The sequence below is a fragment of the Carassius auratus genome, unplaced genomic scaffold (genome assembly GCF_003368295.1).
Source record: "Carassius auratus strain Wakin unplaced genomic scaffold, ASM336829v1 scaf_tig00011697, whole genome shotgun sequence".
In the NCBI taxonomy this organism is placed as follows: domain Eukaryota; kingdom Metazoa; phylum Chordata; class Actinopteri; order Cypriniformes; family Cyprinidae; genus Carassius; species Carassius auratus.
The window spans coordinates 49,142-55,141 of NW_020524234.1; the positions used below are offsets into that span (position 1 = coordinate 49,142).

Consider the following 6,000-nt stretch of genomic DNA (forward strand, 5'->3'; position numbering starts at 1 on the left):
GTGCCACAGACTGATAGACTCCATGCCACGCCATATTGCTACAGTAATTCAGGCAAAAGAAGCCCAGATGAAGTGTTGAGTGCTGTACATCCTGATACTGAAAATGGAAAAGTTAATTTGAGGTATCTTTATGGCCTTGACATTTTTTGGGTTAAACATGGGACAATTCCATATTTTAAAAGGGATTGGAGGCAACCCTACCCAGGTTGCATTTTTACTTCCATTTATCTATAACTTGTGATTCTTACCCCATCCTGCTTCAAACTTTTTTTGCATAAGGGTTATAACATTTTTGGCACACAATATACAGCATACAACTATGCATCAAAATATTTGCGGTTTAATAAATTACCCTGTATTTTAGTTTAAATGGTTATTCAGTCATTTAAATAAATGGTACAGTACTCTTGTGGAACACTTAGCCTTCTTGGTCATTGTCGTATTTTGCATATTTCCAGAGGCTTACTTTCAACAACCTGCTTCGTTAAAAGATTCTCAGCAGGGCTTCTAAACCAAATATGTCCGAACAACTTTAAATAGACAAAACGGTCTATACACCGGGATCATTAAATGCTTTTATTAAGTGCTCTTGTATAAAAGTACAAATCTGGTATTAGAGATTGACTTTAAAGAGAATGCACAAATATGAAGTGACAAACATTTTGTAATAGAATTAGAGAATGTTTGGAAAAGCAGAGTATTTCGGAGCAAACAGAGTGATACATTGCTGGTAAAAGTCAGATAAAGCCCAGCCAAAAACAATCAATCAGTCTTAACATTACAGATCAGATTCTTTAGTATTCACTTTTATATCAGTGTAAGTGACACCATTGTATTGACCCTTGGTTTCATACTGTAACACACTGCCGTTCTTGCAATTGATGATCACTGTGCCAGTGTAAGGCAGGTCAAATGCGGCTCTTCCAATGGTGATGTCAACATCAATCTTCTTTCTTGGTGGCACATCTACAGTGGTAGTCAGAGTTTCGGTTCTCTCATCAGTGTACTCATGGCTGTAAGTGCTTTCCGTTCCAACGGTGAAACTGAATCCTGTAGAAACTTCTACAACCTCTGGAATCCCTGCCTTCACTCCCACACTAAATGTTGCTGTAAAGCTGTTAGTCATCGACCATGAAGATGTTTTGATCATTTTCTTTGAGGTTTCGACCTTTTGCTGTTGTTTTTCAGAGGAGTCATTTGTGAAAGCAACTGATTTGAGCTCTTCCACGGTCACCTGTGGTATCAGTTGGTTTATTGTGGGATAGTTGACATTGGTGAGAACTGTTGACTGAACTGAATTGAGAAACATGAATCCCATGCAGTCAACATCTGCACCAGCTCTTCCTACAACTCCCAAACAATAACCAGAGCCAATATCAATGGGATATTCGGTTTTTAAACCCCAGCTCGTCATCTTTGCAAAAAAATCTCCACCATGGTTGGTCTTGAATTTTGATGGCTCCAAGACGTGTTCCTGCTCCATTCCCCCAGAGGGACAGTGAGGTGAAACACTCACCAGGCTGGAATGTATACTCCTGATACGATCCGGCTGGTTTGCCAAAGGTATCACTTCTGCCATCTGAAAGCCAAGCCTTGACAGCCTTCACCTGCCAGTCTTCCACCCAGACACCAATCTTCTCTAAACTTGCACCATTGTTCTGACCGGTAAATGAAAACGCCGACCCTCCTCCACCACCAATTTCAAACAGAGTTGTTGGGTAGGACATCTTTGAAGAAATCTAAAAATTAGGTCACAGATTTAAAAGCAGAATTAACAGAGTTCCAAGTCCAATACATCAATCTATTTATTCTAAAAGGTGAATAAATAATTCCGTCAAGTTCCATGTAAAGAGATTTTGGCGTATTTATATATTTGTTTTTCCATTGGTGTACAAGTTTCACAATTCAACCATCTACCAACACCTTAGCAATTAAATATGGGGCGCCATTTTTAAAGTGGCTCACGCTGAAGAAAAAAAAAAAAAAAAAAAAACACCCACACACACACACATGATTTTTGACGGTCACTTTTTAGCACATTTACAACAATATTTGCCAACTTGGAGACTTTCAATAGTTAAATATAAATTAAAATGTAACACCTAAATGTTAAATATAAATCTTAAGTCTTAAAATGTTTGGGTGAAACTAAATATTTAGCTAAGATGATGAGGTCAGTGTGTGTGCATAGTTTCAAATAAGTAACGAATAAAAACAATCTCAGAGGAAATTGACTCTTGGACATGGAACCGGCAGGTTTGTGCTTAAAATACAGGATCGGCAATCAGCCAGTTTTTGGTCTTTTTTCAGCCGATTTTTCCAGAAGTGCGCCCGCTTGCACAGACTACATTGTAATCATTCGCTATATAATTTGTGTGGAAGTATTTTAAAAAAATCCGTGCACAGGACACGGGCAGCCGTTCAACGCTGGAAGTGCCAGTGCTACACATCTGACGCACAGATAGCAGGAAGCGAACAGCCGACTGCACAAAATAAGAGTCCCTTTCCTGTGCTCACTAAAGCTGCGCGAGTGTATCTGTACCTGTCCCGCCCAGGCAGCAAGGAAGTCGACCGGAAGTTGAAGTCGGCCACGTGCCGCCATCTTGTAGCAGAACTTTGCGTTAGCATCCCATTGACCTCCTATTCATTTTGGCGTCACTTTGATAGCGAATAACTTTACATCTGAGGCGTTTAACGACTACATTTGTCCATTATTTCTGAAGATACACAATGTATAAAGGGCTCCATTACCTTCGGTTACATTATGGCACCGTAGAAACAGTTTTTGTAAAAATAGGCTAACGATTGCGTCATAACCACTCGACTCGGTCACGCAGGAGAGAAAATTACCGTACAGACAGGAGGAGAAGCTCGCAGGCAATTAACTTAATATGGCGTACTGGAGTTACATTTTAAAACACTATACAAAATAATTAATCAGAATACTTACGCTCCGCTCAAGCTCGCCGTCTCTGCAAGATAAACGATGGCAGTTTGCACGCACAGCTACTAGAAGATTTAAATCTGTCAGACAGGTTGCTGACGTCATCAAGCTTAGTTTGAGTCTGCGCGTCAGAAACGCAAGTCTTTTCAGAGCACTGTTCTAAAGGTTTAAACTGGCAAGACTTAAAACACATGCAATGCAACTTAATTTACAGCATAAGTGCAGTTTACATCGCACACAATACGGTCCGGGAGCCTAGGTTTGTTAATTTAATTTATTAAAACAAGCTACTCCCTGCAGTGCAAAAACTAAACTACACGATTGATGCGCAGGTAATGAGGTCATGCCATTAAATATGGGGGAAGTAGTAGAAACGTGTACAAGGCCAGACCTAGTTTAGTAAGTAGTAAACGGTCTCAACATTTTACTAGGATGGGAAATGGTCAAGCACGTTTTAAGATATTTGAAAGGCAGCCAGAACAAATAACGGTTACAGGAAAGGTAAAAGTGAGAACTTCATGCATACATACAGCGATCCAAATTGGGCAGCTGATGTAACAGACGGAGTAACATAGGTTACTGCATTAGCCTAAACAAAAATGACCCATTGGACTCATGGAAGACCATCTATAATATTCTTGTGGCCACGATATATCTAGCTCCCATAAGTGAAAATGTCGCAGCTATGGCAAAACCAAATGAACAACTGAACACCACTTGTATGCGTTACATAAGCATCATAATGATAAAACTGAATAACATGAATGCACATGCAAATCAGACATTGCCATAACAAAATAAATTACTTTTTAAAAAGTTAGTTCTTACCTCCATTTTTTTCCCTGCTAAATACTGTATGCTGTCACAGAGCTCTGCTTCCTCACATGTAGAAAAAGGAAGAACGACTTCTTATTCTTATAGCTTGTTTGCAATCACGTGATTCAGGTGAAGCGGGAAATTCAGATGGAGGGCGGGAAGTGGAAAACTACTGGGGCCAAGATGGCGGCGATGTAGGTGGTTGTGTTTTTACTCTACAGCTAAATAAATGTGAAGCGGTGACATAACCAAATGCTTAGGGATATATATATATATATATATATATATATATATATATATATATATATATATATATATATATATAATAATTATTATTATTATTTTTTATATATATATAAAGTTCTGTTAGCCACTCTGGTCCACACTCCAGTATAGTAGGTGGCGGTAAATGCACCTTAACTATAAAAGAAGAAGAAGAAGAATGCACCTGACACTTGTTTGCAAACCGCAAATAATAACAAAAGAAGAAGAACCAACTGGCGATAAGTTGGCATAAATTTAGACTGGTGATAACTTGGGCATAAAAAGTCACATAATTCCCCTTTGGACATATGGGAAAAAAGGAAAGAAGAACGTTAAGCTTAGCTTGACATGGCTTGCAACATATCTGGTTGATCAGTTTGAGGATTCAGCATCGGCCTCTAGTAGCAGAAATCAATGTGTGTCAGTGTTTCTTTGCAACAACTGCAGCACGCAGCCTGGTGACGACACGTGTATGAGGTAGGATATGAAAACATGACCAAACTAAAGTAAGTGTCAGGGGCGTCGCTAGGCTTCAGCCCCCCCTAAACTTATGCCCAGCCCCCCTAAAAATTATTTGATTAATTAATTAGTGATCGCTTCTGTCCCCTTTAAAAACTCATTTGAAACGGTGGCAAGCTGCATCAAGTTCCGGCTCCTCCCCTTATCTGAGTCTGCACGGATTCAGCGCGTTTTTCAATCCACAGGGGCGCCGAGCAGAGCGAACATCATAGAGTACAAGGTGTGTGTGTGTGCGCGTGTGCGTGTTCTCGATCCAATACCAATACGTCTTCGCTGCGTTCACCTTCAGCCTTTATCACGGTGTGACAGTTGTTTTTTCTTCCAACAAAAATGAAGCGATTAACACCCATGAAAACATACTTTAGAAAACGATCATGATTTATTTTAATTACTTTTCAAAATTCAAAACATATTATTGTGTATTTCGGCATTACATTATGCAGACATTCACAGAAATGATTAAAGACACACATCATTGTCTGAAAGCACTAAATGTCCACAGAGAGAGAAACATCATGTGGAGATATTTTGTTTTGTATTATTAAATATGAATTTTTGTATTAAGTAATAATGAATCATTAGTGTATCATGATACAGATATTAGAGTAGAGTAAAGGGATCAGTGATTTTTTTTTTTTTTAAGTAACTTGATTTATAGAAGTGGCAAATTGATAATGGTGTTATTTTTAATAAATAGAAAATAAATATAGAACAGATTAAACATATTGCCAATAGACAATTACATTAATACATGTTTTGTCTATATTCTTAATGAATATTAGCTGGTTAGTTAAATGATTTGAAATCAAATAAATTTCCAGGGGCTGACTTGATGTATAACTTTCTTTTACTGTCTATGTGTATAACCAACCGTATTGTGATTATAAAGGCTAAAAAGCTAAAATTAATAATAATAATAATAAAATATAATAATTTATTTTTCATTGTAGATGGATATACAACATTTTTTTTTGTCGTGCAGGAGTAGGTCTGCAAATGAGCAACAGTCAGGTGAGAATAGAACATACAGCCTCACACACACAATACCACTGTATTCCCAAGATTCATTGCCAGTCATTGAAACCCATATGTTGTTTTAATTTTGTGCCAATTTCCACATACATTCATAAGAAAAAGCTGTGGTATCATCAAAGGATAAACATGAATGTCCTAATACTGAATCAGGAAGTCTTTATGTAAAAATCTACATTCCAATTCAAAATTTCCAGTGACTGGTCAAATCTAAAAAACTGTATTAGTTTTTTTTTACCAGTTGTTGTATATGGCTCAGTCAGTACTCCTACTCCCATATATGAAATACAGGGAATACAATGAATAGTGGATTGCAATAAGGTTAGTAGTATACAACCCTACCCTAATAGTCAAATAATATTTTTTTAATCATACCCTTATTGGGGGCTGAGCCCCCCTAAAATGAAAATCTTAGAATCGCCCCT

The 6,000-nt window shown here is 37.8% G+C and overlaps 1 pseudogene; it reads right to left on the bottom strand.

Moving 5' to 3' along the window:
* Positions 1 to 561: 561 nt before the first annotated feature.
* LOC113073249 (aerolysin-like protein) lies at positions 562 to 1,738 on the bottom strand (annotated as a pseudogene).
* Positions 1,739 to 6,000: the final 4,262 nt, after the last annotated feature.